Here is an 11,322-nt window from a genome sequence, read left to right on the forward strand (position 1 = left end):
TCATATTTCTTCTTACTTTTGCGGCGAGAAATGTGTTGAAATGAAAAGAAAGGAATAAAGTCTTTTTTGCTTATTTATTGAGCGCAATTTCGATTTCCTTTTATGTATATAAACTTATATTCATATATTAAAATTAACTATATGGAGATTTTTTATTATTATAATAATTTTTATGATTTAAGACGAGAAGAACTTTTTTATATTTCAAAAAAAAATCATTTTTTTAAATATATCAAAAGAAATACCAAATATACAGCAAGGAAAAGAAAATTCAATTGTTTAATTTTTTTTATGAATTATTGTACAGTAAAAAAAGAGAAAAAATTTAATAATTTCATCAGAGAGTACAGAAATTATAAAACAATTATAACATAAATAGAAGTATGTTTAGTTTTAAGTTTTAAAAAAGAGAATATGACAAAAAAAAAAATTATCGTCCCGACGCTCGGGAAGCAAAAAAAAATTCTTTCATTAAATTTGAAATTTTATTGATATAAGGAAGAATTTATACATAAAAATTACACACAACACAATTTGAAGACTTTACCTACATAAGTATTAATTTTTACTGAAAAAAACTAATTAAAATCGAGCATATTATATAAATAAATTTAAAAAAATTTATGCTACAAAAAAAAATTATTAACAAAAAATTATTTTAAAGAAAAAAATCTTTTTTTCCTAATTTTCTTCTTTCTTATTTTTTAAAAGGAAAGGAAAATGCGAAAAACAGACATGAATAATGCAAAAAAAAAAACATTAAATAATTATGAGAGAATCTTTTTAGATACATTATAAATGACGAGATAACGAATATTAATAATAATGAAAGAAGAAATTGTAGTAATAATAGAATATAACTAAATGATTAATTAATAAATAATAAACATGAACAAAGTGACAAAAAAAAAAATGCTAGAATGAAAAAAAAATAATAATAATAAAAATTGTATCACAAAAAAGATGAAAAATTTCAGAGAGAAAAAAATTCAAATAAAAAATGACAAAAAATTAATAAAAAAAACATATGTTTACTTTATTTTATAATTTGCACCTATTTCCAACCATTATCTACTCCTCTATTGTATCAATCGCAACGGTCATTTAATGCACAACAACAATACTTTCCGCTTATTTGTTATTATAGGCTCGTTTTCAATTGTTTGAAACAAATCATCAACATGAGTTATAATGTGAGTTAAATTATTATTGGAAGGAAGTGATAATAACGCATTTAAGTAAGAACTTTTCAGGATTTACTAGGAAATTTTTATGATTTTGTTAATTACAGATAACAGATTAATTACTTCAGATTTCTACAAATTTGCTTGTTTTACTGCCAATTGGGATTTATAATTACTTATAATTAGAGTTTAACAGATACTTGAAAGAACAAAATTAGTTTTTTCTTACATCGTAGATCATACAGATCAGTTGCAAACCATGCATCTCCCTCCTTTGAAGTCCACACTCGCATCAATTTTGTCACATCTAATTTGTATCATTTCTATACAATTCTATATTATATCAGGATCAGGATTTTCATCATTTCAAAATAACCAAATTAGTCATTACATTAAAACGCATTTTTTTTTTTAAACAACACAATTTTAGATTCAAGTTCTCCACAAATTTTCGCTTATTTTTTGTGTCAATTTCGGATCTTTTAGTAGCTTTTAGTTGTCAAAAGTGATGCAAAAGGAACTCATTACATAATTTTTGACAACATTTTGTTTTATGTCGCATTAATTTTGCATCTTTTTAATAACTTTTCGAATTTCTTTTGCATCCTTTTGATAACACTTCGAGTTTTTTGCGTGTTACAGAAAAATTCTGTATCACTTTTGCATCCTTTTGTAACTTTTTCAATTTACTTTGCATCCTTTTTAAAACATGCAGATGAACTGCATCATATTCGCATCTTTCTATCATTTTTTGAGTTTTTTCTGCATCATTTTTAAAAAAGTTTCAAAAAAAGTCAGTAAAATTTAATTGAATTGATATTCATTGACCCTAGATCATATTATTGTTGATATATAATGGAATATAATGAATAATAATAAGTTACAGGAAAACAAAAAAGTCTAGAAATCGAATTTAAAGTGAAAATATTCAATTGAACTCTGAATCAATCTTTGCATCATTTCTGCATATTAAGTATGGTTTTCAATAGTTTATCTTTCAGTACAGCTAATTCAATCTACATTTGTGTAAGTTCCCTAACAAACAATGAACATCCTCATTCTATGGATAATGATATCACAGTAATATTTGATCATTTTTATCTAAATTTGATCATTTTTGTTAGGGGATATTTACTTCTTTATAACTTCGCTACCATTTCAGTCCGACAAACCACAATTATACCTCATTAGATCAAAAATTAAATGCATCAAAAAATAAACAAACTGAGTAATATTAAAGCATACAGAGTAATAAACCAGAACCAGCAATGATGTGATGAAGATGATCATCTATCTTATGATATGAGAGAAAAGGAATTAAACCGTAGCTTGACACTTTAATTATCTTACAGTGAAGATCTTAATTGACCAATCATCATAACGTGCACAATTTTTCATTTATTTATTTATTTATATTATAATCTTATAATCTTCTACAGTGCACGCTCCATAAAAAAAGTTGTTGTTTTTCCCTAACATTACTAATTGGATTTGCTGCTTGCCTTTGTTAAAGAATAGGAAGAAAGAAAAGCAGTAGCAATGAAAATTATGCAATTAATACTGTTAATTGCGTTTCTCTCTTTTATATGTCTCTGTCTATGAGTTTGATTATCAACAGAATGATTCTATTGTTGGCAATGAGAGTGTAACAGCAAGCAGGCATTGAAAAAATTAAGTTGATGACTTTAAATGGAAATGAGAAAAAAAGGAGAAAATATTTCCTCTGTGATTGCAATTTCTTTTATTGTTATTTAAGGATTTTCCGCTATTTTCCGTTTTTCACACTCACTTGATTTTCATTCTCACCTTGTCTGTCAATGAGAGAATGACTTTAAGAGTAGCGTGAGGTACGCAATTGAGTATGTTGTGTGTATTTTTTTATTCCTTTTATTGCAGATAATACTAATTTATATCATTTGAGGTATGACAACTATTGATGAATACAATCAGAAGGGTTAATATTGAATTTTTTGAAGAGTAACTGCAATTTGTCAGTAGATTGAAAGGGGATCGATGCAAAGGTAGTTTAAAACGAGCTCTAAGTAAATCAACATGGTTATATGTTTGATTTAAGCAAATTTTTCATCGGTGTGGTTACTGAGGAGAATTTTGAGTGGACAAAAATAGTGTCCAGTTAATGTCCATTGAGTGGACAAAAATATGTATTCGGGAATGTCTCAAGGTACTGTTAATTGACTGAATTTGCCAAATCAAGATTAGTTATTTAAAGTCAATTTTATAATCTGCCAATTTAGTTTAATAAAACGTGTACTTGAAATTGGAATGACACTAATATAGCAAGCTATAGTGATTGGTAGATAGGAAACAAAATATAATAATATTTTTCTTTATTGGTGTGCTGTAAAATGATTTTATTAAGAAATGATCCTCGTGTATACAAAACTACGTTATAACTAGTTAAAAGCACGTTAGCGTCCAGTTAGGTGGATGCATGACTTACTTACATATTTATTTACTGGAATCATGCTCCGAATTGAAGCCTAGCTTGCTAAAAAAGGCTTTTCATTTGACTTTATTGCTGGTTGATCCACAAAACTTGTACAAATTCTCAGTTTTGACATCTAATTGACATTACATCACTAGTCTATATGACGACAAGTCCTAACGTATTTTTGTCCACATGAGGGGTGTGCCACAAAAACATTTCTCCAACCAAGATGTCAATTGACTCAAAAAATTTTGGACAACACTGAATTAGACAATACACCAAAAATCTGTAACTCTAACCTCTGTGGGGTCATGTGCTTGATTATGAACTGAATCAACAGAATCTAATTTCTTAATCTTCACATAGTAGTATTGTTGATGATTATTATTATCTTTATTATGGTCCGAAATAAAATTGAAGGACCTTTACTATAGTATTGTTGATATGACAAGGATTCGTGGATTATTCATAATATTACAAACGTCTACTTGATCGTTTGGCATGCTCTAACTCAATTATGAATCAAAAAAGTCTTAACGGATTACACTTGACAATTGTAAGCTGTAAATTATTAATAGAATCGAAGGATAGTTTAAATACTTGAAATTTTGTCCTTTTAATAATTTTGCCTGCAGGCCAACATAGAATACAAGTATGCAGCTTGCCTCCACAAAGATCACCATAATGTCAAGCAATTTTACATCAATCTAGTCAGCAAAAATTTCAAAAACTTTTTCAAACATCTGAATCTACCTACAAGTTATCCCTTAAAAAATATAATAATGTTATCCAACACGAGACATATGCTTATTCAAGACGTCAAGAAAGTTTTTATATAGACAGTAAGAACAACATCATACATGTCACATGTATATTTGTGCATCCGATCATGAAACAGATTGTAAAAACAAATTTTTATATTTATTTGGCTTCAATCAATTACGAAATCAAACATGTTGCAGCAGCAGCAGCAGCAGCAAAAAAAATGGAGAGAAAAAACAAAAACGAATAATCGTAAAATATTATGCCACATCATAAATCCTTTAAACGGCATTTCATTATACTGTGTTGTATATATTTTTATTTTTTTTTTTTCATGCTACATTGGGCTTCACCTCACATTTCTCATTCACTATATGCTGTTTATTAAACGCTTGTACTTGCATTCAGCCAGACTGTCTGTGATATTGATTCAACCAAATGTTATTTAAATGCTACTGTTTAAGTAGCTAACAGCCACACAATCGCTCTTCTCTCATACTTATAATTCTTTACTTTTTTTTCCATCCATTTCGCCCTCCTTTGTTGTTATAAGTTATAAAAAATAAAAAAATAATAATAACAAAGTTTTTTTCTTTTCCATCTCACTTACTCATGCTTCTCAATAAGATACACATTATAAGAAATGCAAAAAACTAAGAATTATACCTCTTAAGGTGGCACAGAAGAACATCAGGCAGATTTAGAGTGGAGATTATCTAAAATTAGAAGAAATTCTTGGAACATAACATAAGAGATAGATCAAGTCCGACTCTGAATGAGTGTTTAGAAGTGTGTATTCTTGTAAAAGAGGTACAATGCAACAGCTTCAAAATCTGCACGGGTGCATGATGATGGAATGAAACCGAAATGCAACAAAAGAAATGAAAATATTGAAATTGAATGCAGTTTTAAATTGTGTAAAATGTGGATAAAAGGAGATAATGTTGGTGGCGCATGAGTTTTGTCATTCATAGTTTTTTTGGCTTCTAAATGGAAGAAAGTTTAAGATTTTTTAACGGGTTTTTGAAATTTGAATTTTTGAACTTTACAAATGTTTTTGAAAATTTTGAATTTGTAGGGTTTTAGTCGTTTTATTTGAAATTTCATCTTAAATTAAGAATCACTAAAACCTTATAAATCCAAATCCTTAAAATATTTGTAAGGTTTTAATCTGATTTTTTTGAAACTAAATAATTTTGAATTTTGAATTTGAAATTTAAGACGTTTGAATCATTAAAACCATATGTTTTCATAATTTGAACACATTTGTAATGCTCTATAATTTGAGTTTGTAGGGTTTTAGATAATTTTTTGATTTTTGCATCTACTTAAACCTTACAAATTCAAATTTGTTTGAAACATTTGAAAGGTTTTTAGATTCGAATTCAAACAAGTCGTTAAAATTCCTGATAAAGCATTCAATCCTTTTTAATAGTATCCTGTTCAATTTAAAAATCAAGCTTCGATCCTTTGCCTTGCATCACAAAACAAGCCACCAAAAAAGCCCACAAATAATTCTCAAAAAATTCTAATAAAAATAAATCCCCAAAGGTCACTCCAAAAATCCATTCCAAAAGCCATTTCGGGTCAAACCGATTTACTAATCTCAACCATTCATTTCGCAGAAAATGCAATAAAATTTATGCATTATGGCATGAGGTATTAAAAAGTTAAATATGAGAAGAGAAAAAAAATAAGCAAGAAAGAATATGCAACAACATATTGAATCGTTGGTGCTGTCGCTGTTTAGTGGCACGAAATCGAGCGATTAATCAAGAATTAAAGGCATTTCGCAGCTACCAAATGATTATCTCATGCGTAGGCATCTCCAACACATATTTGAATAATTCACAATCAAAACTGCTGCCACATCAGGTCTTGTGTTTGCCATAAAAAAATATGTGTGCTACGATTAGTATCGGGAAATAAAAATTGGTAATTTAATTATAGCAATAGCTGATCTCACAATTAATATTTTGCCTAGCCTGTGGGTGAGAAGTTTCTGATTTTTAATCTACAAATCGATATTGGAAATTTTCTAAATTTCATTCAATAACTTACTGAAGATCATTTATAAGCTGATAAGCAAAAAAGAGGGAAACAAGTCCTCAATTGAATTTCGAATTGTCTGCTTCTTCATAATCTCAACATAATAAGCAATTTATTAGCATTTAAATTAGCCCACATGAGACCGAGCAACATATATTGGCTTTGTTGTGGTCGATTTATGGTGAATTTTGAATGCTATGAGATTGGATTTTTTAGGTTAACTTGAGTTTATTCTTCAATATATTCAGTCAACTCAGCTGTTTCAACAGAGTTCAGTTGAGCGAATTCAGTCAATTCAGTTGAATTCAAGCAATTCAGCTATGTTCAGAATAATTAGGAGAATTTAGTCTATACAGCAAATGTTCAGCCTATTCAGCAGAATTTAGCAAAATTTAGTCTATTCAAACTAAATTGTTTAGCTATTTCACTTAATTCAGTTTAGTGAATTAAGCAAAGTTCAGTAAACTCGAATGAATTCAGCTAAATCAACTGAGATTAGCATATTAAGCTTATTCAACACAATTTGGTTAATTCAGCAAATTAATCGGACTTTCGTTTAATTCCAGCAATTCAGCTGAGTTCAGCTAATTCTGCACAATTCAGCGAATTAAATACAATTCAACTAAGGTAAATAAGTTCAGCTAATTTAGCACAGTATAATCAATTCAGCTAACTTGATTCAACAGTTTTAGCACAATTCAGTTAACTTGACTTAGTTCAACTAATTCAGCACTATTCAAGCATTTAAGACCGAAAACTGAACTTATCAAATTCAAACAAATTCAATATAGTACAGCCAATTAAACGCTATTCAGCTAATTCGGTAAAGTTCAGCCAATTCAGCATAGCCCCAAACAGTCTGATTCGTGTCCTCAACCAAATCAACACAATTCAGCAATTACAATCCTTTTCTTGCTTATTTAAAGATAGAATGTCATAATAAGCATGCATAAATTCAGAAGCAACACTCGGAACAAAACGAAAAAGAGCTTCAAATGTCTGACATTAATGTTGATCTTGAAAATCATTCACACAAGTACACATTAAATTTTATATGCAAAGCCTGAATATTGTTTGCCACAATTATTGATGGTGCATTTTATTGTTATTGTTACGTGTTTTATATATTTCTGCAATGTGGCTCAATAGTCATCTACTGCCCGAATATATATATATATATATGTATGTAAGAAAAAGAATGTAGAGGTCAATAGCAACATGCTTTTTTTCACTCAAAATCCTCTTTTGTGTCATCCATTGAATGAATCTTTTGTTGTTTGAATTTCTATATCATGAACCCAATCATATTAACATTCATTTATGATATTCCTCAATGAAATAAAAGCTTCATTCTTAATTTTTTTTTTTTTTTTCATTTCATTTCTGGTGAGAGAAAAAGAGAGTTTCAGACATCATAGAAATCAATTGAAGTTCTTTTGTTATTAAAAGAGGAGAAAAAACACATTTTTATCATCGTCGTCTTTCGGTGTTATTGCCGGTTGATGTCAAAAAATATATACTTTTTTCTCTAACTTTAATTCTACTTTGTGGTTGTTTCGTGTGAATTGAAATTTTTTTTTTGAGAGATTTCCTTTTCATAATTTTTTTGTGGTCAAAGGTTCCCAGTCTCTTACTTTTTTTAGTTAAAAACAATGCGAAAATTTAAGTGATTTTTCATCTTACCTGAATCGGATCAATATTTCATCCTAATTGTGCTTAATAGTCATTAAAATAGGTGCGTAATTAGATCAAATTCTTTTGAAAATTGTCTATGGAAACGCGATTTGTGTTTTTTGTGGTTTAATCTGGAGTTTCTTTTGTATGATTGTAGACTTGATAGAGGAATTGTGTTGTCTTCGTGTAAACTAAAGATTTCAGCTTAGTAATTAGCAATTTCCTGTAAAACTTAAATGATATTGAAAATAAACTGAACTGTTCAGTAGCTCAATGTTAAATTTAGTTCAGTTCATATCAAAAGTAGTGAATTTGAATTTTTAAAAGCCGTTGGTTTGGCTAATTCAGCAAATTCACCAAATTTATCGGATTTTAAAGTAATTCAAACATCTAAACTCAAAAAATTAGCAAAGTTAACGCATTTAAACCAATTTAAAGTTAAATTCAGTTCAGTTCATCTTAAAAGTAGAAAATTCAAATTTTGAAAAACCGTTAAATTTTTTTCAATTTTATTTTCAACTCCTTTCCATGAAAATGCGTCTAAATCATCCACAATAATGACTCCTTTGTCATCTTCAAGCAATTATGCTCACTTAATCTTAACCAAGTGTAATTTATAGACACATCAATTCCCAAACAAAACCTCTTCCTATAATAAACCACAACATAATTCCCATGAATATCGAACAGATACTAATTAACATGTTGGAACACCTGATCATATGGTCAAGAATTACAGTCGCATAGAGGTCTAATGAAGAAAAATTATTAATCAAATTTATAGAATGATCAAGCAAACAAACATGAGAAGAAGTGGATAGGAAAGATGGAGATTTTATGTAAGTTCCCACGTAATAACGTCATTTATTAAAACTTTTTTTTTATGATTTTATCACATTTTAATTTTCATAAAACTCTAAAAAACTTTGCTTAATTAATAAATTTCACAATTTTTTTTTCTCATCATTTTTTCGTCTTCTTTTCCGTAAAACTTTCATTAACTAAAACAAAGCTGAACGCACATAAATATAAATTGTCATAGTGTCGTGTATATTTTGATGAGAAAGACGCTTTTCATTGATTGATTGATTCGGTAATTAGTGTGAGAAAATGATGAATGAAAATTGGAATTGAATTGAGTATTAAAAAGTGAAATTTGATTTTTAACGGATAACTTTTATTTGAATTTTTAAGGTGAAATTGCACAATTATTTAAAATTTATTTTTAACGGACATTATTTATTTGAATTTTTATTCAAAAAGTGTGCAATTGTCTCAAATTTATTTTTAACGGTCATTTTCAATTTGAATTTTCAAGTGAAAATTGCATAATTTTTCAAATTTAAAATTGCCGTTACAACAATTTTTGACTTTAAACTTGAAAATTAATATTTAATTTAATTTAAGACTTCCAAAACAGTTCCAGACAAACTGTCTCATCAAGATTCCCATTTCCCAATCCTTAATCTGCAGCAAAAAACTTTGTCGTCGAGTCTGAGACACAAAGATAGCAAGAAAAAAACTTATTTGACATAAAAAATTATTACTGTAGAGTTTCAGTTTTTCGCCATCCATTATGATGATTAAGATGATACTCATAAATGAATGATTTGCCTCGCCATAAACTAGTTTTTAGTTCTTTTTTTTTGTTTTTTGGATGGAAAAAAGCGAGCACTGAATTATGAAGAATTTATAATCTAAGATCTGTGTGACATCATTTCGTACTAAAACCTGATTCCTCTCTTTCCTCTTCAAAAAATTTTGTTCCTTCTTCTTCAATGACTGCTAATATGAATATGCGACGAGGTGTTATTTTTCTCACCAAATTTTTGCAAATGTAAGACACCAAATACACACACTAGTAGATATTAAGATGCAGATACGTGTGATGAGTATCAAGAGATGAAGAAGTTTAGAGTCATTGAAAAAAATTTAATCAACAATAAGCTCATAAAATATTATGGAACGGAAAAATATGAATATGCAAAAGGAAGGAGGCAGAGAGACAGTCAAAATAAACGAATGTCAAATTTAATGAGGAGTTTGAAATTCAGCACTATTTCATCATATTCAGTGCAATTCCACAAATTCAACACAATTCAGCATTATCATATCAATTCAGAAAGTTTATCATAATTCAGCAAATTCAGCGTGATAAGATCAATTTAGCGAACTCAGCACAATTTCAACAGATTCATTGCATTTAGTTCAATTCAGCACTTTTATCATGGTTCAGCGTTTTAATATCAATTTACTAAATTCTGCAGAAATCAGTAAAATCAACACAAATCACAAATCAACACAAATTCAGTAAGTTCAGCACAATTCAACATATTCAGATAATAAGTTCAATAACGTCAGCTCAAAGCAGCACAGCACTTTCAGTTCTTTCCACCATATTCAACACAATTCAGCATATTCAATTCAGTTAGAGCAAAATTTAAGCACATTCAGTCTAATTCACCTCAACTCTGCTTAATTTGTCATAAAAAGAATCGTTTGATGTATTCAGCATAAAGCAACATATTCATTCAATTCAGCAGGTACAGCATAATTTACCTTAACTCAGCATTTCTAAATCTACTGAAGATATTCAGCACAATTTAGTTTGTTCAGCTCAATAGAGTAAGTTTAGAACAATTCGGTTAAATTTAGCTTAATTCAGTATACATTAAACTGCTCATCTTATTCAGCAAATCGATTCAAGAAGTTCAATTCATGTAGTTTAGTCTAGCTTATTCACCACAATTCACCATACTCCGCTAAATTCAGTAAAATCAGTTCAATTAAGATTATTCAGCGAATTAAGTTCAATTCAATACAATTCAGCATACTAAGTTCTATTCAGTACAGTCAGTTTGTTCAAATTAATTCAGCAAGTTCAGATCAATTTAGCACAATTCAGAGTATTAAACAAATGCAATTCCATCTATCAGACTCAGTCAAAAGACAGCACATTTCCACAGCAAAAAAATATCTCTAAATCATACGACAAATATTAATTTTAACTTAATGAGACAAATCTTTTTATAATTTTTCTTCAGTCTTAGTCGCATTGGTATATTTTTGGCACCTCATCCTTTATGATCATCATATGAGTTATATCTCTCATTTCATATTCGATGAGTAATATCAAAAACTTCTTTATATCTTGTCATTGATGCTTAAAAGCATCATCTTCTTTATATTTGTACACGTACATTC

The sequence above is a fragment of the Chironomus tepperi genome, unplaced genomic scaffold (genome assembly GCF_022539635.2).
Source record: "Chironomus tepperi strain 1889 unplaced genomic scaffold, CSIRO-AGI_Ctep_v1 contig_217, whole genome shotgun sequence".
NCBI classification, from domain to species: Eukaryota; Metazoa; Arthropoda; class Insecta; order Diptera; family Chironomidae; genus Chironomus; species Chironomus tepperi.